Source organism: Lepidochelys olivacea (genome assembly GCF_965140295.1).
Source record: "Lepidochelys olivacea isolate rLepOli2 genome assembly, chromosome: 1".
Taxonomy (NCBI): Eukaryota; Metazoa; Chordata; order Testudines; family Cheloniidae; genus Lepidochelys; species Lepidochelys olivacea.
This window is the reverse complement of record NC_140411.1, coordinates 280,633,761-280,657,904: the sequence shown is the minus strand read 5'-3', so window position 1 is coordinate 280,657,904 and position 24,144 is coordinate 280,633,761.

Below are 24,144 nucleotides of genomic sequence, written 5' to 3'. Positions count from 1 at the left end.
CTTATTCATAGGTATCATAGCACCTTAGCATCATTCATTTATCCTCACAACATCCCCTGACGCAGGTGAGCATTATCCACATTTTACAAAAGGGAAACAGAGAGACTAAGGCCAAGATCCTCAAAGGTACTGAGGCTCCTGATGCCCACTGAAATCAATGCACATTGGGATGCTCAATACCTTTGAGGCACTGGGCTTAAGTGACTCACCCAAGATCACACAAGAAGTCTGTGTCAGAGCATAGAGTTGAACCCAGGTCTCCTGAGTCTTTTGCCAGTGCCCTAACCACAAGGCGCTCAGATACTATCGTGATGAGTGTGATATAAAAACCAGAATGGAATAAAACAGAACAAGCCCATCTTTCCTTCCTTCAGAAAAGGCCCCAGAAGAGGTAATCTTGCAACCCTTTGGAAATGATTAGCTCAGTATCTTCAAAACAGTAGTATTTTGCTATTGCAGGCTCTCATTTTGTTCCAGTTTTTCAGGTGAAGCTGGTCTGTGCTTTTTCAATAGCATGAATATAGGCCTGAGCCTTCTCTACCAAGTCATAGGACAATCTAAGAGAGCTGCCACAATTAGGCCTAAATCCTCAGCAGCACCCAGTCTGATCGCTGAAGGAGGGTAGCTCTCAGGCCTGGGGCCAGCTTGGGAGTAATTCATTTCCAGCAGAGATGAGAGCAGCAAACGGACAAGATACAATAAGCCAAATAAAGCAGGTTGATGCTCTGGGTTCAGTACATAGTGTAGCAGCTAGCAATCCCTTGCAGCTTGATTATGAACTTTCCATAGTCACATTAGGACTTGACCCATGGATAAATAATTTTAATAGTCATTGGAGCAAGGGGATTGGATGCTGGGTCTGCTACATAAATGCTCTAATCGACAACCTGCAGCACGCATGCCAAAGGGAGCATGCGAGCTGATTTTTAGTGGCACTCTGCTGCCAGCCAGGATCCCGGCCACCGGCCCCGCTCAGCCCGCTGCCTGTCTGGATGTACAGAACCTCAGGCTGGCAGCGGGCTGAGCGGAGCCAGCAGCCGGGACCCCAGCTGGCAAGGGGCCGGCAGCCGGAACCCCGGGCCGGCAGCCGGAACCCCAGACCGGCAGTGGGCTGAGCAGCTCAGGCAACATCTAGGCATGCTCATTGGATCAGGCTCATTGGATCAGGCCCTACAAGTGAGTTAAATGGAGCAATGGCTGTCATCTCCCAAATTATGCATAGCACTGGAGCTTACATGTCCCGATGCCTCGCCTGGGGCTGCAGTACGCATGCATTCAGGCAGAAACATGGAGTAGGGCTACACCGCAATGTAAACCCCGGGTCAGTAGAACTTGACTTAGTAGACTCTGGGTTTATCAAGCTAGGGTTTGAGCATCTACACTCTTTTGGAACCCAAAGTTAGAAATTGTTGAACCCTGGGGCTCCGCTGTCTACGCTGCATCATGTAGGCCTGAGTCCAATCGCCCATAACCCAGACTTCCCTCCCAAGGTGGCTGCTCTAGTCCTTTGTTCCTGGTGCATTGTGGGAAAACTTGCCTGTCCAGAGGACAAAGAAAATTAGCGAGTGGGATTGTGAGATATATTTGGTGAACTCCCAGAGTCCAAGGGAGCTGTGTCTACATTGCAAAGCAATAGGGGTCCTGGGACCCTGGGTCCGAGCACTTGGGTAGCATGATTTGTGTGTATGTGGAAGGAGGGTTAGGCTTGAGTTTGAACCTTGGGCTTACATTGCAGTCTAGACATAACCAACAGTGTTTAGGGAACCTTTACGGTAATAATTGAGAGGCCACGTGAGATTAGGTACATACAGCATTCGGCAGCAGCTGAGTGGGGCTTTTGAGAATCCCAGAGGGGCCCAGTTAAGCCTGATTCTGGGACTTAGGTGCCTAAGTCCTTTTGTGAATCTACCTTGTAATGTTCTGAACCCATCTTCCTTAATTCCTCCCCTTTTTAGCTATTTTTTTTCCAGAGGAAGTTTGCCACCAAAGACATATCCTAGGTCAACTGTGCAGTCTAGACAGAAGAACCTCTTCCGATGAGGTAAGGTAATCTGTATTTACGCACCTGCCTGATTTACAGATGTGCTGAGAACTCAGTAGCTTCCATTGGCCTCAAGGTGCCTAACTATGGATTTAGGAACCTAACTTTAGGCCACTATGTTTGAAAATTTTGTCATTTACTGAGACAAAGTGAATTGGTTGACGTTAAGTTAGTTAATTAGGTGTCAGCACTTGAACAGCTTCTGTTTGTCATTCATGATGCACAGTGATTTTTGGCTGCTTTAAAGTTGTTAAAGTAAAAGAAATATAGAAAGGCAAAGAAAGGGTTAATCAATAGCAATCCACTAATAATAATGATAATAATTGGCACTTACATAGCACTTTTCATCCATAGATCTCTAGTAGGAGCGAGGCGCTCACTGGACAGTTAATGTTGATTTTCAATAAGTCTTAGCCCTGGTCTACACTAGGACTTTAGGTCGAATTTAGCAACGTTAAATCGATTTAAACCTGCACCCGTCCACACAGTGAAGCCCTTTATTTCGACTTAAAGGGCTCTTAAAATCGATTTCCTTACTCCACCCCTGACAAGTGGATTAGCGCTTAAATTGACGTTCCCAGCTCGAATTTGGGGTACTGTGGACACAATTCGATGGTATTGGCCTCCGGGAGCTATCCCAGAGTGCTCCATTCTGACCGCTCTGGACAGCACTCTCAACTCAGATGCACTAGCCAGGTAGACAGGAAAAGAACCGCAAACTTTTGAATCTCATTTCCTGTTTGGCCAGCGTGGCAAGCTGCAGGTGACCATGCAGAGCTCATCAGCATAGGTGACCATGATGGAGTCCCAGAATCGCAAAAGAGCTCCAGCATGGACCGAACGGGAGGTACGGGATCTGATCGCTGTTTGGGGAGAGGAATCCGTGCTATCAGAACTCCGTTCCAGTTTTCGAAATGCCAAAACCTTTGTGAAAATCTCCCAGGGCATGAAGGACAGAGGCCATAACAGGGACCCGAAGCAGTGCCGCGTGAAACTGAAGGAGCTGAGGCAAGCCTACCAGAAAACCAGAGAGGCGAACAGCCGCTCTGGGTCAGAGCCCCAAACATGCCGCTTCTATGATGAGCTGCATGCCATTTTAGGGGGTTCAGCCACCACTACCCCAGCCGTGTTGTTTGACTCCTTCAATGGAGATGGAGGCAATACGGAAGCAGGTTTTGGGGACGAAGAAGATGATGAGGAGGAGGAGGTTGTAGATAGCTCACAGCAAGCAAGCGGAGAAACCGGTTTTCCCGACACCCAGGAACTGTTTCTCACCCTAGACCTGGAGCCAGTACCCCCCGAACCCACCCAAGGCTGCCTCCTGGACCCAGCAGGCGGAGAAGGGACCTCTGGTGAGTGTACCTTTTGAAATGCTATACATGGTTTAAAAGCAAGCATGTGAAAGGATTACTTTGCCCTGGCATTTGCGGTTCTCCTAGATGTAGTCCTAAAGCCTTTGCAAAAGGTTTCTGGGGAGGGCAGCCTTATTTCGTCCTTCATGGTAGGACACTTTATCACTCCAGGCCAGTAACACATACTCGGGAATCACTGTAGAACAAAGCATTGCAGTGTATGTTTGCTGGCATTCAACCAAAATCCGTTCTTTATCTCTCTGTGTTATCCTCAGGAGAGTGAGATATAATTCATGGTCACCTGGTTGAAATAGAGTGCTTTTCTTCAGGGACACTCAGTGTAGCCCATTCCTGCTGGGCTGTTTGCCTGTGGCTGAACAGAAATGTTCGCCGCTGTTAGCCACAGGGAGGGGGGAAGGTTGAGGGGGTAGTCACGCGGTGGGAGGAGGCAAAATGTGACCTTGTAACGAAAGCACATGTGCTATGTATGTAATGTTAACAGCAAGGTTTACCCTGAAAGAGTGTAGCGACTGTTTTATAAAATGTGTCTTTTTAAATACCGCTGTCCCTTTTTTTTTCTCCACCAGCTGCATGTGTTTCAATGATCACAGGATCTTCTCCTTCCCAGAGGCTAGTGAAGCTTAGAAAGAAAAAAAAACGCACTCGCGATGAAATGTTCTCCGAGCTCATGCTGTCCTCCCACACTGACAGAGCACAGACGACTGCGTGGAGGCAAATAATGTCAGAGTGCAGGAAAGCACAAAATGACCGGGAGGAGAGGTGGAGGGCTGAAGAGAGTAAGTGGCGGGCTGAAGACAGGGCTGAAGCTCAAATGTGGCGGCAGCGTGATGAGAGGAGGCAGGATTCAATGCTGAGGCTGCTGCAGGACCAAACCAGAATGCTCCAGTGTATGGTTGAGCTGCAGCAAAGGCAGCTGGAGCACAGACTGCCACTGCTGCCCCTCTGTAACCAACCGCCCTCCTCCCCAAGTTCCATAGCCTCCACACCCAGACGCCCAAGAATGCGGTGGGGGGGCCTCCGGCCAACCAGCCACTCCACCACAGAGGATTGCCCAAAAAAAAGAAGGCTGTCATTCAATAAATTTTAAAGTTGTAAACTTTTAAAGTGCTGTGCTTAAAGTGCTGTGTGGCATTTTCCTTCCCTCCTCCACCACCCCTCCTGGGATACCTTGGTAGTCATCTCCCTATTTGTGTGATGAATGAATAACGAATGCATGACTGTGAAGCAGCAATGACTTTATTGCCTCTGCAAGCGGTGATTAAAGGGAGGAGGGGAGGGTGGTTAGCTTACAGGGAAGTAGAGTGAACCAAGGGGCGGGGGGTTTCATCAAGGAGAAACAAACAGAACTTTCACAGCGTAGCCTGGCCAGTCATGAAACTGGTTTTCAAAGCTTCTCTGATGCGTACCGCGCCCTCCTGTGCTCTTCTAACCGCCCTGGTGTCTGGCTGCGCGTAACCAGCAGCTAGGCGATTTGCCTCAGCCTCCCACCCCGCCATAAACGTCTCCCCCTTACTCTCACAGATATTGTGGAGCACACAGCAAGCAGTAATAACAGTGGGAATATTGGTTTCGCTGAGGTCTAAGCGAGTCAGTAAACTGCGCCAGCGCGCCTTTAAACGTCCAAATGCACATTCTACCACCATTCTGCACTTGCTCAGCCTGTAGTTGAACAGCTCCTGACCACTGTCCAGGCTGCCTGTGTACGGCTTCATGAGCCATGGCATTAAGGGGTAGGCTGGGTCCCCAAGGATACATATAGGCATTTCAACATCCCCAACAGTTATTTTCTGGTCTGGGAATAAAGTCCCTTCCTGCAGCTTTTGAAACAGACCAGAGTTCCTGAAGATGCGAGCGTCATGCACCTTTCCCGGCCATCCCACGTTGATGTTGGTGAAACGTCGCTTGTGATCCACCAGAGCTTGCAGCACTATCGAAAAGTACCCCTTGCGGTTTATGTACTCGGCGGCTTGGTGCTCCGGTGCCAAGATAGGGATATGGGTTCCGTCTATAGCCCCACCACAGTTAGGAAATCCCATTGCAGCAAAGCCATCCACTATGACCTGCACATTTCCCAGGGTCACTACCCTTGATATCAGCAGATCTTTGATTGCGTGAGCTACTTGCATCACAGCAGCCCCCACAGTAGATTTGCCCACTCCAAATTGATTCCCAACTGACCGGTAGCTGTCTGGCGTTGCAAGCTTCCACAGGGCTATCGCCACTCGCTTCTCAACTGTGAGGGCTGCTCTCATCCTGGTATTCCTGCGCTTCAGGGCAGGGGAAAGCAAGTCACAAAGTTCCATCAAAGTGCCCTTACGCATGCGAAAGTTTCGCAGCCACTGGGAATCGTCCCAGACCTGCAACACTATGCGGTCCCACCAGTCTGTGCTTGTTTCCCGAGCCCAGAATCGGCGTTCCACAGCATGAACCTGCCCCATTAGCACCATGATGCATGCATTGGCAGGGCCCATGCTTTCAGAGAAATCTGTGTCCATGTCCTGATCACTCACGGGACCGCGCTGACGTCGCCTCCTCGCCCGGTATCGCGTTGCCATGTTCTGGTGCTGCATATACTGCTGGATAATGCGTGTGGTGGTTGATGTGCTCCTAATCGCCAAAATGAGCTCAGCGGCCTCCATGCTTGCCTTGGTATGGCGTCCGCACAGAAAAAAGGCGTGGAACGATTGTCTGCCGTTGCTCTGACGGAGGGAGGGGCGACTGACGATACGGCTTACAGGGTTGGCTTCAGGGAGCTAAAATCAACAAAGGGTGTGCCTGTACATCAAGGAGTATTTCAGGCAGGACTGCACGGAGGGTTCCAATAAGAAATGGTGCACCAAAGTTATCGTTGTTATTGGAACAAGGAGGTTAGCCTGGCCTCTGATTGATACATGGCTAGATTAACCTCGCTGCGCCTTCTCTGTGACTGACTGCAGTGTGATCTAGACAGGGGAGGAGGAAAATGAGTACAAAACAAATCTGGTCTATTTCTTGTTCTGACCCACTCCATCTATCCTTTACATCTTTGGCTGGCAGCAGACGGTGCAGAAGGACTGCATGCCATCCACATCTCATGGCTGCTTGGCAGAAGATGGTACAGTACGACTGCTAGCCATCTTCATCTCTTGCCTGCCTGGCATAAGATGGTACAATACGACTGCTAGCAATCCTCATCTCTTGCCTGCCTGGCAGAAGATGGTACAGTACGACTGCTAGCAGTCCGTATCGCCTGCCCGCTCACCATAAGACGGTTCAATAGGACTGCAGGACTAAAGAGAATGACCTGCTCAAGTCACTCCAAATTTAGTCCCTGCGCCCATGTCTGCCCAGGCGCTCCTGATCGACCTCACAGAGGCGACCAGGAGCACCTCAGACATGACGATGACGGCTACCAGTCGTACTGTACCGTCTGCTGCCACAAGGCAAGGGGTTGCTGCTCCTGTGTAGCAATGCCGTACCGCGTCTGCCAGCACCCAGGAGACATAGGGTGACGGTTACCTGAGCGGGCTCCATGCTTGCCGTGGTATGGCGTCTGCACAGGTAACTCAGGAAAAAAGGCGCGAAATGATTGTCTGCCCTTGCTTTCACGGGGGGAGGGAGGGAACGGGGGCCTGACGATATGTACCCAGAACCACCCACGACAATGTTTTAGCCCCATCAGGCATTGGGATATCAACCCAGAATTCCAATGGGCAGCGGAGACTGCGGGAACTGTGGGATAGCTACCCACAGTGCAACACTCCGGAAGTCGACGCTTGCCTCGGTACTGTGGAAGCGCTCCGCCGAGTTAATGCACTTAGAGCATTTTCTGTGGGGACACACACACTCGAATATATAAAACCGATTTCAAAAAAACCGACTTCTATAAATTCGACCTAATTTCGTAGTGTAGACATACCCTTAGAGCACTGGGGAAGTTCTAGAAGACTGGAATAAAGCTAATATGCCAGTTTTAAAAAAGGATCAAGGGCCTGACCTGGCTAATCATACATCTTTTAGCCTGACATTGATCCAGGGTAAGACAATGGAGTGGCTAATCTGAGACTCAGTTAACTAAAGGAGTGTAATGTAATTAATGCAAATCAACCTTGGTTTATGAAGAATAGAGCCTGTTAAGTTAACTAGATATATCTTTTTGATCAGATTACACATTCGGATGATAAAGGTAATAGTGCTGAAGTAAAATACTAGATTTCTATAAGGTGTTTGACTTGGTACCTCACCACATATTGATTAAAAAACTAGAAAAATATAAAGTGAACATAAAAACTGGCTGACTGATAGGTCTCAAAATATAATGGTTAACAGGGAATTGTCACTGAGCAGATCTGTTTCCAGTGGGTTCCTGTGGGGTCTGTTCTTGGCCCTATGCTATTTAGCATTTTTATCAATTACCTGGAAGAAAACATAAAATCGTCACTGATAAAGTTTGCAGCTGACACAAAAATTGGAGAAGAAGTAAAAAATGAAAAGGAGGGGTCACTGATACAGAACAATCTAGATCACCTGGTAATCTGGCTGCAAGCAAACAATATGCATTTTAATATGACTAAATGTAAACATAATTCTAGGAACAAAGAATGTAGGCCATACTTACAGGATGAGGGACTCTATCCTGGGAAGCAGTGACTCTGACAAAGATTTGGGGGTCATGGTGGATAATCAAATTAACATGGTCTCCCAGTTTGATTCTGTGGCCAAAAAAGCTAATGTGGTTCTGAGATGCATATACAGGGGAATCTCAAAGTAGGAGTAGAGAGATTATTTTAGCTCTATATTTGGTACTGTTGTGATAACTGCTAGAATACTGCATCCAGTTCTGGTGTCTACAATTCAAGAAGGATATTAATAAATTGGAGGGGGTTCAGAGAAGAGTTGTAAGAATGATAAAAGGATTAGAAAATATGCCTCATAGTGATAGACTAAGGAGCTCAATCTATTTAGTTTAACAAAGAGATGGTTAAAGGGTGACTTGATTGCAGTTTACAAGTATCTGAATGGGAACAAATATTTAATAATGGGCTCTTCACTCTAGCTGAGAAATATATAACACAATCCAAAGGCTAGAAGTTGAAGCTAGATAAATTCCCATTAGATATAAGGCATACATTTTTAATAGCGCAAGTAATTACCCATTTGGAAGAATTTACCAAGAGTCATGGTGGATTCACCATCAAAGATAATTTATAAGCGATGATTGGATGCTTATCTAAAAGATCTCCTCTAGGAATCATTTTGGGGAAGTTATATGGATTGTGTTGTATAGGAGGAGAGACTAGGTGATCATAATAGTTCCTTCTGGCCTTGGACTCCATGAATCTATGAAAAACTATGAATAGTCTAACCTGCCGTAAGTGCGTTTAAATATAGTAACATTAAGGGCCAGCAGACTGTACTGTAAACCGGCTGTTTCACACATCATGATTAAAATAGTCTCCTGATATTTTCTCTAAGCATAAACATAGATGTAAGTTATCTACCAGGTGCATAATTCTCATTTAAAACTGTTCTGCCAGAATTTTTCTTTAGCTAGTCAGAAATATATTCTTATGAGATTGCTTCTGCTAAGAATTTGCCTAGAAGTTAACCACTGTATCTCTTATAACTACGTGTAATGAGGTGTTTTCTTACCAAGTGTAATAGTTCTCTGAAAACACTCACTCAATATGCAGTGGCAGTCGAAAAAGCTAACAATGTTAGGAACCATTAGGAAGTCACAGACAGAAAATATCATAATGCCCCCATATAAATCCACGGTATGCCCACAGCTCGAATACTGCATGAAGTTCTGGTCATCCCATCTCAAAAAAGATATACTAGAATTGGAAAAGGTGCAGAGAAGGGCAACAAAAATGATTAAGGGTATGGAACAACTTCCATAAGAAGAGAGATTAAAAAGACTGGGACTTTTCAGCCTGGAAAAGAGACAGCTAAGGAGATACGATAGAAATCTATAAAATCATGACTCGTGTGCAGAAAGTGAATAAGAAAGTGTTTTTTACTTCTTCACATAACACAAGAACCAAGGATCACCCAATGAAATTAGTAGGCAGCAGTTTTAAAGCAAACAAAAGGATGTACTTTTTCACAATGCACAGTGAACTTGTGGAACTCCTTCCCAGGGGATGCTGTGGAAGGCCAAAACTATAACACGGTTAAAAAAAACAGAACTAGATAATGTTACAAGAGAACTGGACTTGACACAACTGCAGCCATTTTATGTATTCAGCCACCATTAGCTGAAAATGAGAACATCAAATAATTAGAAATAATGTGGCCTTTGTCTAAGTAAAGTGGACAAATGGCTGCACAGCTGCAGCTTTGTACAGATTTATTAGAATAAATAATGAGCGTGGATAACTGATCTTAGATCTATGTGTCATACTGTTATGACTAGGAGTTGCTTTGCTGATAAGTAGCATTATAAGTTTTGTTGCTGTTTCTAGGGAAATTGTTAGCCTATTAGAGGTTACTATAAGTTACGCGTATGCACTCTGTTTTGAGTAACTTATAAAAGATTAGTTGAGAATGTGCAATTTGGAGCAGTTTGAGGAGGATTTCTAAGAGCTAGCAGATTGACGTCTTACTCCCCAGCAGCTGGAAAGATGGCTGATCACTGGAAACCTGCTGCTGAACACTCGACACCACCTCAGACTTTGGGTAACTAAATCTGGGATGCTTAGACTACTGCTATTGCACATGCGTGTGTGAATAAAGAAGGAGCTTTGAGTGAAAGCACTCTTGTTTGTACCAATCATTTATCAGACGATGTAGCTGTGTCTCCACTGATTTAATTCATGACACCGCCTGGAAGACAGAGGTTAGTGGGGTGGGTGGTCAGTGGTGCGGCCCTCGGGCTAATATACTAGTCCTCTTGTGGCCCTCGTGGTCATTTGCGTTTGAGACCCCTGCTTAGGCCATTTACATTGGAAGCTTTAAAACTACAATTGTGTAAATATCCATAGTCTCCCAATTTCCCATGTGTATGCTGTGGGCAGCCATTTTACAGCATCTGTATTCCAGTATAGTTTGAAGGTCACATTTCTGAGACCCAAAGAGCTCTCAAGTAGCTGAGAACTTAAGACGTGTAAAAGGGTATTGAGTGAAGTTGTGTGAAAGGGAGCAGAGAAATGAAGGCACCCCTGCTTAAAGTAGCAGCTATAATTTTTGACAGGCTAATCTGGAGTCACCTCAGTTGCAGAGCTTTATATTCAGAGTAACATACAGCAGCATGGTGACTTGACAACTTCAAACCAGGTTCTCAGCTATGCAAGACAGTCTGATAACATGGCATAATGTAGGTCAGGTTCGAGGTCATTACTGCTTCTTAACACAGAACAAACTTCTTCCTAGGAACATCTTGTTCAAAGGTGTCCATTTTACTTGAGGAAGAGCTAGTTTCATTATGAAGTGCTTTTCAGAGTAGGATGTGTAGGAATCTCTCTTCAGGCACATTTGCACCACATCTGGTTATGTTACATAGGATAATAAAAAGTTTGGAAGGGATATAAACCCTCATGCTTAAGGGCATACACCAATTTAACTGAGGGAGCTAGGAGGAAACCTCAGCTACCCTATGGGAAACCTCTTCAGGGTTTCTTGTACCTTCTTCTGAAACATCTGCTACTGGTCACTTTCAGAGATGGAATAGTGCATTGGACAGACCACTGTTCTAACAATGTGTGGAAATTGCTTTGTACCAAATCTGTGAGGGTTTGGGGCTCTTTCTCAATATGGTGGGTGGGGAGATAAAAGGTTTTTTCCCATCTGGAAGGAAAAGTGGGTTGCTTGTCACCAGGGTGAGGTTGGATCACCAAACTTTTCTTTCAATAGGCCCAGCTCATGAAAGTTCAACATGTGCTGGAAGCTCTGGGTATGTGCTGGGTTGGGGGGATGCTGACAGAAAAAGACCCCCAAGATCTCCACAACATTGCATTCATTCCATACTGAGGATAAAGCTGAGGAAAGTGAAAAAACCTTGGAAGAGATAATGAAAATGTTTGAGGGGAAAAAATGTGACCAGGTCTGTGAAAGCTATGTTTTCTGGATAAAGACTCAGAAAGAAGGGAAAACAACTGAGGAGTTTGTCCAGAATGAACACTGATTTTTTTTTTAATATTAAAAAACTCCCTTATTAAAGAGCATAGTTTTGGGGAGCAACATTCAAAAGCTTTGTGAAAAGCTACTCAAGGAAATGGATTTTACACTTGGAAAATCAATATTCATATGCCAAGCAGCACCACGCACACGATGCAAACACATTAGTTAAACAAGGAAGGAAATTGTTAACAGAAATTTAAAAGGCAAAGGAAAGAAACATGCCAAAAAAAAGGGGTGATATCAGCAATGTTACAGCTAGCAAGAGGTTAGAAAATGTCCAGCTTTGGGGCAAAAATATAATAAATGCAATAGGCCTCTTGGGGAAATGTGCAGAGAAATCTGGAAAAACATGGGCGAAAGCTAAATTATAAGGATTCTGCAAATGAGGGGAAGAGCTCTTTTTAAGCGCAATGAAGAAACATATAAGCCAAGCTAATATAAACATATGCATGAAAGGCCTACATGTGACTTATAGACTCATTATACATCACTAAATGCAAAACTCAAGAAAGGAGAAGGACCACTGAGGTTACAGCAATTGCTTCTGTAAGTACAAAAGCAGGACAGTGCCTGTCAAGGTTCCTCCCACACTCTGAACTCTAGGGTACAGATGTGGGGACCTGCATGAAAAACCTCCTAAGCTTATCTTTACCAGCTTAGGTCAAAACTTCCCCAAGGTACAAAATATTACCCCCGTTATCCTTGGACTGGCCGCTACCACCACCAAACTAATACTGGTTACTGGGGAAGAGCTGTTTGGACGCGTCCTTCCCCCCAAAATACTTCCCAAAACCTTGCACCCCACTTCCTGGACAAGGTTTGGATAAAAAGCCTCACCAATTTGCATAGGTGACCACAGACCCAAACCCTTGGATCTGAAAACAATGAAAAAGCATTCAGTGTTTTACAAGAAGACTTTTAATAAAAAATAGAAGTAAATAGAAATAAAGAAATCCCCCCTGTAAAATCAGGATGGTAGATATCTTACAGGGTAATTAGATTCAAAAACATAGAGAACCCCTCTAGGCAAACCCTTAAGTTACAAAAAAGATACACAGACAGAAATAGTTATTCTATTCAGCACAATTCTTTTCTCAGCCATTTAAAGAAATCATAATCTAACACATACCTAGCTAGATTACTTACTAAAAGTTCTAAGACTCCATTCCTGTTCTGTCCCCGGCCAAGACGACTACAGACAGACACAGACCCTTTGTTTCTCTCCCTCCTCCCAGCTTTTGAAAGTATCTTGTCTCCTCATTGGTCATTTTGGTCAGGTGCCAGCGAGGTTACCTTTAGCTTCTTAACCCTTTCCAGGTGAGAGGAGCTTTCCCCTGGCCAGGAGGGATTTCAAAGGGGTTTACCCTTCCCTTTATATTTATGACAGTGCCTAATAATTGCAACATGCTGTCAAGTTGGTATTCTATTCTTGGTGACACAACCAGATATTCTCTGGCAACCCAGATCAATACATGTGAATATGACAAAAGCAGCATGTGCTAGACTAGCAGGATTATGGGACAAACTGGAAAGCAAAGGGCTAAGGATGATATGCTGCAAGCAAGAACACAAACTACAAGTCATAGATGGAAAAATCAACACTTCTCGAAAATCAAGAGCTGGAGAAATTGTACTCTGTCTGCAGATGAACAATGGCATTAATGAAATTGAGTAAGTGTGGAGTTGCCCAAATCACAGAAATGGACAGCAGGCAGAACCTGCAACCTACAAGTCCATGGCACAAAGACAGAATTGATATGTTTCTCCAGAACAAATAAGACCATCTGATCATAATGGACAATCCTAGCAGCTTGCCAAAAGTAGTGACACATCAGGGTACCACAACTTCTGCTGTGTTCTAGCACTTTAAATCCAGGTTTGCACATCACAGAATTCTGAGGACAATTATAATGGGCAACAGGCTACAGCCCAAAAATAAAGAATTGCAGGACTATGCTAAAACTTATGAATTTCTTCTTAATCATCTAGATACACTCAAGCAACTGCATTCATTGAGTGGAGGGTTCATATAATGAAGAGCTGGTTCAAAAAAGCAAAAGAAGATCTGTATTTAGCAGTCACAACCAAGGAGGAATCCTATGATTTAGAAAATCACTAGCAGAGTTTATACAAAAGAAATGTGTAAATACATGATTACCAGTCTGTCTTCCCTACCAGCAAACTCCTCAGGGTCTCTCAGAGCCCAAACCTTGCCTAGCAGGAACCAATCAATGAACTCCAGCCCCTGAGCTCCTCAGATACAATACACAGCACCCAACACTGTGCATTCAGAGGAGATATTAACTTTGGTCTTCTGTTAAAGAGTCAGTACATCACAACTTATTAATTGAACTAGGGTAAATACACCTGTCACTTCAAACACAGCACTGAATTGGTTTCTAGTGAAAGTAAAACAAGTTTATTAACAAAAAAGCATTGTTTAAGAGATACCAAATGAAAGAGAGAAATTTTGAGATGGTTACAAGCAAATAAAAGTGAAAACAAACACCTAAAAGTCTAAAACTTAATCTAGCCAGATACAGTCTTTATTCAAGATAGGGTGGTTGGTTTTGGTTTTGTTGTGGTGGTGCAGGGTGGGGGGAGAGTGTTTTGTTTTGTTTTTACACTCAGTCTCCTTTCTAGCTTTTTACTGGCCAGGACCCATCACTAAAATCAAATTGCATGGTTTCTTTATCTCCTCAGGAAGGATAAAGTTGGAGTCTTACTCTCTGTACCTTATATTCCTAAAAGGATTGCTTTTCGTCAGGAAGGCCTCCTGGGGATTTAGCCTCCTGTCTCTTTCTCGAGTGCAAGAGACATGCTAATTCTCTGTCTCAAGTTCAAGAGCAGGATAACCCTAGCTGATTTAGCTTGATAAATTTAGTTACTGGTAATATGTAAATTGAGGTAAACCTGCATTCCTTTGTCTAGGACAGACCTGTTTATCATCTTTACCTAGACTAGGCTGTCTGGTCTGAGACATGTTCTAATAACATCATACAAAGGGAACTCATAACTTCACATGTAATGTTAACACATGCATTTTACAATGATATTAATAACCAGAATGTTATTAGCTTTCACATGATACCTCACAAGGCATGTTTTGTACAAATATTATCACAGTTGTGTGTAGGGTGTGAATACAGGGCACATAGCATCACAACCAAATATGAGCCATGATCAAAGGATGACAATCTTTACAGGGCTGGAGGGAGACTATAAGAACGGCCATAGTGAGTTAGACCGATGTCAATCTAGCCCAGCATCCTGTCTTCTGACAGAGGCCAATGCCGGATGCTTCAGAGGGAATGAACAGAACAGGTAATCATCAGGTGCATCTGTCCATCTACCCATCCTGCACTGCCTCTCCTTCCCTCCACAGATCTGCAGAGTCTCCTCCATGGAGCCGGGGGGTGGGGGGCAGAATATAGTTATATAGCTGGCTGGTTCCCCCACCACCTTCTGTCCATTAAGGCCTCTCTCTGCACGTGGATCTCAGAGATATGACTGGGCCCAGTGTCAGACTGCGGGGGCGAGTGGAGGAGGGAGTCATTTCCCTTTTACTTTCCTCTTCACCACCATTTGTGATATTGTGATCATATTTATAACACTCTGTATTCCCAGCAGGGGAACAGTGGGTGAGTAATAGGAGTGGAGAGAAAAAGTATTTTTTCTCTGTACATTTCAGATCAGTTTGTTAAATTAAAAATGAATATTCTTTTAATTAATGTGTGATAGCTGCTGAGGTTTCTCTTTTCCAGAGGGATTAGGTGTAATGCTCAATGTCTTTCTCGGTGTTCTGATACTATCTGAACTGAATGGCAATAGATGGATACCTGTCTATCACGTAAAAATTAATGTAATGTAATTTGTGTAGATTTCTGAAAACCAGGGGCTTCTCAGGGAGGCACCCTTCTGCCCCAATGTCCCGCCTTAAGCTATACATAGATAGCTGCTCTGCCCAAAGGGGTCTTACCGTAACTGCAGCTCTTGCAGGCTTCCTGTGCACCTGGAGACTTGTCAAATTAACCTTCCATCTGTAAGCACCTGCTTCATGCCAACATGCTCTGAAAATCCCCCCAGCCAGGCACCCCCACTGACTAGGATGTTCATTCGCCTTTGCTGGCTCTAAATAGACTTTCCCTGTCCATTTATCATCATCCAGTCTCATTTGTCTCCATGTTTTTGACAGCTAAATATTTAGTCACTATGAGTTGACAGCTATGCATTTAGACAGTGCTGCTGGAGGTGAAATATTTCATGATCAGACCATTCATGACTAAGTATTTCAGCACTTGTGAAACTGGTGACTAACCAGTCAGCTGAGAAGAAAATCTTTTAGTATAATTTAACATTTATTACCAGATTATTCTATTCTGTAGCTTTCCAATAGCACAGTTCTCCCTCTACCTAAGGAGTGGGTGAAGACATTCTGAGAGATGTAGAGATCGCTAACAATCAATGCCGGAGCTGGCTGGGGTGTTCCTGTCAACTGGATGATTTTTATGCTGTAATGCCACTGACCATTATATTCACTGCCAATCCACTGCAATGAAAACCTTCCTGCAAAGAAACCCCTTCACATATAAATCTTTCTTTTCTGGCTCAACCCTTTGTGCCTAGGTATTGTAACACAATATGGTAAATAAGACATCACCCAGTGTGGGAACATAAGGAATGAGGCAAGGAGGAAATGGCAGCTTCAGTGAGATTTTGCTTTGACCAGTTTATATCAGGCCATTGCTAGCTAGCAATCTGAAATTAACTTGTTTACCACTGTATGACCATATGGATGGACTTGCCTGTGATGTGAAATCCTACTGCACAAAGACCACAGAAATGAGTTCATTCACTAACAGGATTTTATGCACAGAAGGTGAAATTCACACCAATACTGAGGTCTCCAAAAAGCCCTCCCCACCGCATTTTCCCCCAGTGTACCTCTCTGGACAGAGCAGCTGCAAAGATGGGCTCTGAATAGGCTGACACAAAGAGTGTCATTGGGGTAAACTTGCTGGGAGAGGGTCCATAGAATACATGTGTATGTAGCTTGTGCCCCGGACTCTCACAAAGGCCATGCCACTATTTCATCAAGTCACAGAAGGGCTGTCCTACAGCCCTGTGGCTGACCAGTGGATGGGGAGAAAAAGTCCATCGACTGGCCTGCTAGAGTTCCTTGTACAATACTTGTTTACTTCTGCATGTGTGAAATATTCTTTTATTTACTTTTACTTCTGTGTGTGTGAAATTTTGTGCAGTTTCCTAAGTTCAACAACACACTGCTTATACATACCTTGAATGGGAAATGTATTACATTCACTCCAAAGACCATACCATTGCAAGATTTGTTCCTCCCCTCCCCACCCGCATCCCCATCAAAAAATACCAAAGGTTTCCAAACTCATTTGCTGTGCAAATAAAAGATGGTTGAACACTGAGATTTTTACATTATTTGTGTATCTGGAAATCACAGTTGTGTAAACTGGGTCAAATCAATTTTTCTGCAGAGATAGGCAAAGAACCTGAATACTATGTTTTAGTCCATTGTGAACTGAAATCTATAAGTCCCACAAACCTCATGTTTATTAATGAAACCAAGGGCAAGTGCTAAACTATAACAGCTTTGCCCAGCAGTATACAAAGCATCACTCCTAGTCTACAGTGTAAGTATGTTCACAAATACTAAGGGGATGAAGGCCATATTTATTTGCACTGTGATAGTGCTGAGAGAACACCCATCAAGGACCAGGGCCTTGTGCTAATAGCACTGCTCACACAGACAATGAAAATACAGTCCTTGCTCCAAAGAGGTTACCATCTAAGCTGAGAGATAAATATGTGATTTTAAGACTCTAGTATGCAAAATGTCCGATATGCATGCTACATTTTATATAAACCCATGACCCCAATCTTAAATCACAAAAAGAAAAATATCTTTAATTACCCTCATATCACTTACCACCTACAATGTCATATGTGGATTGCACAGCTAATGGTGCCTGTTCCACTCGGTAACAGTGCAGTGAGCATTCTGTTTCTGATTGGGCAGTTTTCCCCCCAATAAAACGCCTTGTAGTAGAATAAATGTGTTTGTGCAGTGGTGGCTATTTGTCACTGTAAACCCTGACACAGGCATTAAAGCATCTGCCATTTAGAACTATGTGTCATAACCACCCAACATGAGAGCTGTAATAAAATCCTCCCTTCCTATCCCGAACTAGAAATGTCTGTTTAGTTAGCAAGATTGCGCCTCTAGACAACTATCAGACATGTAACTGATCTGAGCACCAAACTCCATATCAAATCAAAGGAAAACAACCATAATAATTAGAAACAGCCATTCAGCAAAGGCCTCAATTAAGACAATTTTTTAAATTTCCCACAAATAATTCAAAAAAATAGGTTAACTTTTCAGCCTGCTGCTATTTGAATGTGCATTTTCCACTCCCATTCCTAGACTATCATTGAAATTGTCCCAAAGCATATGAACAATTGCCAGGCTGAGTTAGAGGGATTATTGCTTCCACCTAAATTTCAGTTCTCTGAAACAATAACTATACTTTGCTGTCACTTGACTATTGATATATTTAGTCACAAACACATACATGCAGGCTACACACACCTTCACCTAATTATTGAGTAAGGCCCATCTCCTGCATCGCCTTCTGTGTGGGCAGACCTCTGTGTGTTTGAATTGAGCTGATTGGTTTCAGCTGGGCTCCATCCAGGTGCAGGGTTAAGGTGCAGAATCAGAGCTTGTATGTGTTGCTCAAGCACGTAGTTATGCATACATGACAATTTGCATGTACAAATAATGTAATCTATGCACACAAGCAGGATTTGCCTGCCCAAAGAAAGTAGTTAGGTACATGTAAATATTTGTGCCTGTAAGCAAGCTTTGTGCAAGCAAAATCAGTTGGACATCTAACTACAGAATTTGCAAATGTAAATCATCATTTAGAGCACCAATTAGAGTGACCAGAAGTCCCAATTTTATAGGAACAGTCCCAATTTTGGGGTCTTTTTCTTATATAGGTTCCTATTATCCCCCACCCCCGTCCTGATTTTTCACACTTGCTGTCTGGTCATCCTAGCACCAATTCTGGGCCAGGTCGCCCCCTATAGATTGCTGGGGGAGTTCATAGATTTTAAGGCCAGAAGGGACTACTAAAATGATCTAGTCTGACTTCCTGCATAATACAGGCCATAGATTTCATCCAGGCATTCCTGCAGTTGGGGGAATTATTCTACCCTATATGTAAGTGAAGTTCTCCTTGTGCATTTTTCCCATGGTTGTTCCATGGCATAGACAGGGTTTGTCCCCTAGCAGAGCAAACAGGGAGTTTAGCCTCCAATACCAACAGACCTCAGGAAACTTGTGGAGGCTAGGCCCCTCCATACAGCGACAGAGACATCAGGGCTCTGACCTTTACTCAGGGTCCCCTTGCTGTCTGTTGTCTGTCTGCTGGCCTGGCTAGTCTGTTTTATCTAATCTATCTATGTACACCTTATGTGTGCTGGAGATAAATTGTAAATCTGGGTGGGGGTTCAGGAAAGATTTCTTTCAGGATAAGGTTCCCACTGAGTATGAGTTATAGTTGGTTGATGATACCCCATATGGGTTCCAGTGTGGGGTGGTAGGTGACAACTAGGGGTGTACAGTCGAAGGGGGTTTTATTTCTGTATTAAAGCAGCTTGTCTCGGGGTATTTGGGTGGCCCATTCCATGATGCTATCTACTTCTCTGGTGGAGTGTCCTTGTTTGGTGAAAGTGTTTTTAAGTGTGTTAAGGTGTATATCCCAGACTTTCTCCTCAGAGTGTATTCTGTGCTATCTGAGCATTTGGCTGCAGATCATAGATTTCTTGGTGCAGTTGGGGTGGTTACTGGCTCTATGAAGGTGACTGTGGTGATCCAGGGGTTTCTTGTATATGGGTGTCTGTAGGGTTCCATAGCTGAAGCTGATTGTGGTGTCCAGGAAGTTGATGCTGGTGTGAGAGTGTTCTAAAGAGAGTTTAGTGGATGGGTGGTGGTTGTTGAAGTTGCAGTGGAAATCTATGAGGGAGTTTAAGCCTTGGCCCCCTGGACCCCTCTGTTCCAGCACCCCTGTAGAGAGATCAAGGCACAAATTCTTAAAGGTATTTAGGTGCCAAACTGACACTGATTTCAATGTGAGTTAGGTGCCTAACTACCTTTGAGGATCTGGACCTCAGTGACTTACCCAAGGTCACCCAGGAAGTGTGTGGCAGAGCAGAGAATTGGCTCCAGAGCTCCTGAGTTCCAATTCATTCCTGAACTGCAAGGTCATCCCTCTTTTTACCTTAAAAAAAAAAAGAAGACAAAAATCACTTGCTAGTCAGCAGCCACATCATAAACATACAATAAGCCACCAATGTACTTACTCTGTGGAAGATTGCCACATTAGTCTGGGTGCTGTCTCAGCAGCTTTCTACCTCTCTCTGAGATCTGAAAAACACATAAGAATATGAATGGCCCTACTGGGTCAAATGTATGGCCCCTCTAGCCCAGTATCCTGTCTTCCAACAGTGGCCAGATGTTTCAGAGGGAGTGAACTGAACAGGGCACTTTACTGAGTGATCCATCCCTGTCATCCAGTCCCAACTTCTGGCAGTCAGAGGTTTAGAGACACCCAGAACATAGGGTTGTGTCCATGACTGTCTTGGCTAATAGTCATTAATGGACCTATCCTCCATGAACCTGTCTAATTCATTTTTAACACAGTTCTATTTTTGGCCTTCACAACCTCCCCTGGCAATTAGTTCCACAGGCTGACTCTGTGTGTATGAAGAGGTACTTCCTCATGTTTATTTAAACCTGCTGCCTATTAATTTCATTTGGTGATCCCTAGCTCTTGTGTTATGTGAAGGGGTAAATAAGACATCCCTATTCACTTTCTTCACACCATTCATGATTTTATAGACCTCTATCATATCCCCTCTTAGTTATCTCTTTTCTAAGCTGAACAATCTCAGTCTTTTGAATTTCTCCTCATATGGAAGCAGCCCCATACTCCTAGTCATTTTGTTGCTCTTCTCTGTACCTATACTATCCTAATATATCTTTTTTGAGATAGGACGACCAGAACTGCACTCAGCATTCAAGAGGTGGATGTAGCATGGATTTATGTAGTGGCATTATGATATTTACTGTCTTACTATCTATCCCTTTCCTAATGGTTCCTAACATTCTTTTAGCTTTTTTGACTGCCACTGCACATTGGGCAGATGTTTTCGGAGAGCTATCCATGATGATTCCAAGATCTTTCTTGAAAGGTAACTTTATTTGGTATGTATAGTTGGGATTATGTTTTCCATGGAAATTACTTTGCACTTACCAACATTAAATTTTTGTTTCTCAATCACCCAATTTAGTGAGATCCCTTATGACAGGTTTCAGAGTAGCAGCCGTGTTAGTCTGTATTCGCAAAAAGAAAAGGAGTACTTGTGGCACCTTAGAGACTAACCAATTTATTTGAGCATAAGCTTTTGGGAGCTACAGCTCACTACATCGGATGCATCTGATGAAGTGAGCTGTAGCTCACGAAAGCTTATGCTCAAATAAATTGGTTAGTCTCTAAGGTGCCACAAGTACTCCTTTTCTTTTTGAGATCCCTTAGTAACTCTTGGCAGCTTTGGACTTTGGACTTAACTATGTTGCATGATTTTGTATTGTCTGCAAATTTTGCCACCCTACTCTTCACGCCCTTTTCCAGATCATTTATGAATATATTGAACAGCAAAGACCCTAGTACAGATCCTTGGCAGACCCTGCTTTTTCCTCTCTCCATTGTGAAAACTAACCATTTTCTCCTACCTTTTGTTTCCTATCTTTTTAACCATGAGAGGACCTTCCCTCTTATCCCATGACTGTTTACATTGCTTAAGACCCTCTGCAGTGGGACTTTTGTCAAATGCTCTCTGAAAGTCCAAGTACACTATATCCACTGGATCATCCTTGTCCACATGCTTGTTGACACCCTCAAATAATTCTAAAAATTGGTGAGGCACGATTTCCTTTTACAATAGCTGTATTGAGTCTTCCCCAAAGTATCATGTTTGTCTATGTGTCTGATAATTCTGTTCTGTATTATAGTTTCAATCAATTTGCCTGGTACTGAAGTTAGGCTTACTGGCCTGTAATTGCCAGGATCACCAAGGGAACCTTTTTTAAAAATTGGTGTTACTTTAGCTACCCTTCAGTCATCTGGTACAGAGGCTGATTTAAGCAATAAGTTACATACCACAATTAGGAGTTCTGCAATTTCATACTTGAGTTCCTTCAGAGCTCTTGAATGAATACCATCTGGTCCTGGCGACTTATTAGAGACAAGACAGATCAAGAGCTATTAGCTAAAAGTAACACAATAATGATATATTCAACCCCCCAAAAGCTCAAGAAAATTCATTCACCTCCACATGATGCTCAGCCAAACCAAACAGTTCAAGGGTACAAATCGATGTTATTTACTTGTTCCAAGGAATTTTGCCATGGATGTTGAGACAGGTGCAACAGTCCACAGGACCTACAACTTAAAAAGGGAATGGCTGTGTGTGGACCTGAAATAGGATGCCCAGTGTAGCTGCAATGCACCACTGCATCTTGAACTGGTGCAATCATGTTGGTGTCGGTTGTAATAATGTAAGTAGATGCAGCTAGTGAGGTCAGGGCCATCAGAACATAGCAGTAGGTGTGTGACACCAACTGTGGTATAAAAGAGAGACAGTTGTTCTGGAGCAAAAGGAATCACAAAAAATATGAGTTTCTAGTACATATTGGAGAAGCCATTTGAAGTGCACAACTTTATTGACCCTCCTAACTTATAGACAATGTTACCTATTGGCAGTCTTTCTAACTTTGTCAACATATATACAGGTATATCTGTTTTGTAGAGCACTCTTGTATCATTTCTCATATACAGATGTTTGATGTGGAGAGAGAGAGAGTTGGGACAACAAATTTCAAGCTATTAAGGTAATATTCATTAGTTTGCTGTCAGTCGAATGAAATATTGTTGGTCACATTAACATGTTCAACACAACTGAAAGCCAACTTCCCACCTCAGTGCTCTATTTAATATCAATTACTTTCCATTTCATTTATTTTTTATGTTTCCTTTTGCATCACGGTTTGTTTGGATTTTTTTCCAGGACGTTTTAGTTTGGGACACTTCTATTTTTTTTCTTCTGCAGTGCCAAACCCCAGCATTCCCTCCTATGAAGCAAGGAAGGAAATAAGAAAAATGGGGGAAACCCACATATATTTACAACAGGTTTAACGTATGTACTATTTATTAAATATAGCCTTCGATAGCTAAACACAATCAGACTTAGAGTTGATTCCATTGGTCAGGAATCAAAATGTAATTACATTTGTTTTGAAGCATCCTTTGAAACAATTTGAACATAAGACTGGCCCTACTGGGTCAGACCATGGGTCTATCTAGCTCAGTATCCTGTCTTCCAACAGTGGCCAATGCCAGGTGCCCCAGAGGGAATGAACCGAATAGGTAATCATCCTCTGTTGCTCATTCCCAGCTTCTGTATCTATCTGTATCTATCTCTATAGAGCATGTTATGATTTATTACGTATATTACAGTTGCAGCTAGCAGACATAATAGAGATTGGGGCCCCTTTGTGCAAAGCACTGTACAACACATGGGAAAGAGTCCTTGGCCCAAAGAGCTTACATTCTAAATACTGTACTCTTTTGTATTGAAACTAGTAGTTTAACTGAGCTTGTTGAACTTTTGTGGATCCATTTAAAACCAGACATTGCCATGATTTATGAAGAGGGACATGGGGCATGATCCTGCAGTATTTACTTAGAACCAAAATCCCATTGATTCACGAGCCCCTAATGTCAATGGAAGTATCAGTTCAAAATCAGTTTCTGAGGATCTGTCGATCCAATGATCAATTCCATTATAATTCGGGGAACTTAGCAGCAGGATAATGGATCCCTTCCCAAAGGACTGAGTTTGAAGGACAGGTGGATAGAGTTGGTGATATTTCATGGACTTAGTTCTTTATTTTTACATTTGTTGTTGTTAATATCTGCAAACTGTAATCAGACAAGGAAAGAAATTACACATGATTTTGCATCTGGTGGGCTGAGACTCAGGGGGATGAGTGGCAGATACAGGATAAGATTGTGCTTTGCTCCTGATATATCCCTTCTCCAGGACAGCTGGGTGTATCACTTTTTAGGATATAGAGCGCCCCAGTTTGCCCTAGGATCGATAACTGTGATCACCAGACACTGAAACTTACAATGGGTGTAAGTACAATGCTTAACTTAGTAACGGTGCCAAGAACATATAATGATCCGTGGAAGAGAGGTTGCTTGGTCGTCCAAGCTGAGCTATGCCTTGACAGCCTTCCTGCAAGTGTACGTTGCAGAAGAGTGTGTACCACTTATAACCTTGGGCTGGCGCTACTGGTTTGGGTCACAGGAATGGCATGTTTCGAAGAGGGGGAAAAAATAGCATGGACTCTTCTGAAAATATTAACTTGTCTATTTGGAGAGTAACCGTTGCCTTTGAAACCTCGCTCTACACACCTATATTTAGCACCAGAGGAGGGAAGGAGAAGAGGTTTCCGTTTTAAGC